Below are 497 nucleotides of genomic sequence, written 5' to 3' on the forward strand. Positions count from 1 at the left end.
GAACGTTTTGAAAGCTAAATGCTGCCATCTGGCGATCAGGGTGTGAGTTCGCATCCAGCGTCCAGTCATTTATTATTATTATTATTATTATTATTATTATTATTATTATTATTATTATTATTATTATTATTATTATTATTATTATTATCTCTAAAATCAGCTGATATTTTGTGATTATTCTCCATAAATTCAATTAAATTATTTAATTAAAAAATATTTTCTTTTTAAATATTAATAGTAAATAAAAAATAATAAATAATAAAAAAATAACAGCCTTAAAAAGACGTATTTATAAGAAAAATAAATACAGGATAATTAAAAAAACAGTCAAAAATCTGTATAGAATCTGTAATGAAGAAATTGATAAATGATAAAACTATAATAATAAAGTGTTTATATTTATTTTCATCAATGACGTTTCATCCGTTTTCCCAGTTAACACTTAAAAACATGGTTCAGCTGTTTACAGACAATTTCATCTTTAACAGTGCGACTAA

The 497-nt window shown here is 21.7% G+C and overlaps 1 protein-coding gene across 1 annotated transcript in view; it reads right to left on the reverse strand.

Moving 5' to 3' along the window:
* Nucleotides 1-379: 379 nt before the first annotated feature.
* asah1b (N-acylsphingosine amidohydrolase (acid ceramidase) 1b) overlaps nucleotides 380-497 on the reverse strand; it is a 12,887-nt gene continuing 12,769 nt past the window's right edge. The window contains exon 14 of the mRNA XM_047815647.1: nucleotides 380-497. This exon is cut by the window's right edge and continues 460 nt beyond it. The gene's annotated coding sequence lies outside the window, so the exon portion shown is untranslated.

Source organism: Tachysurus fulvidraco, chromosome 7 (assembly GCF_022655615.1).
Source record: "Tachysurus fulvidraco isolate hzauxx_2018 chromosome 7, HZAU_PFXX_2.0, whole genome shotgun sequence".
NCBI lineage: Eukaryota > Metazoa > Chordata > Actinopteri > Siluriformes > Bagridae > Tachysurus > Tachysurus fulvidraco.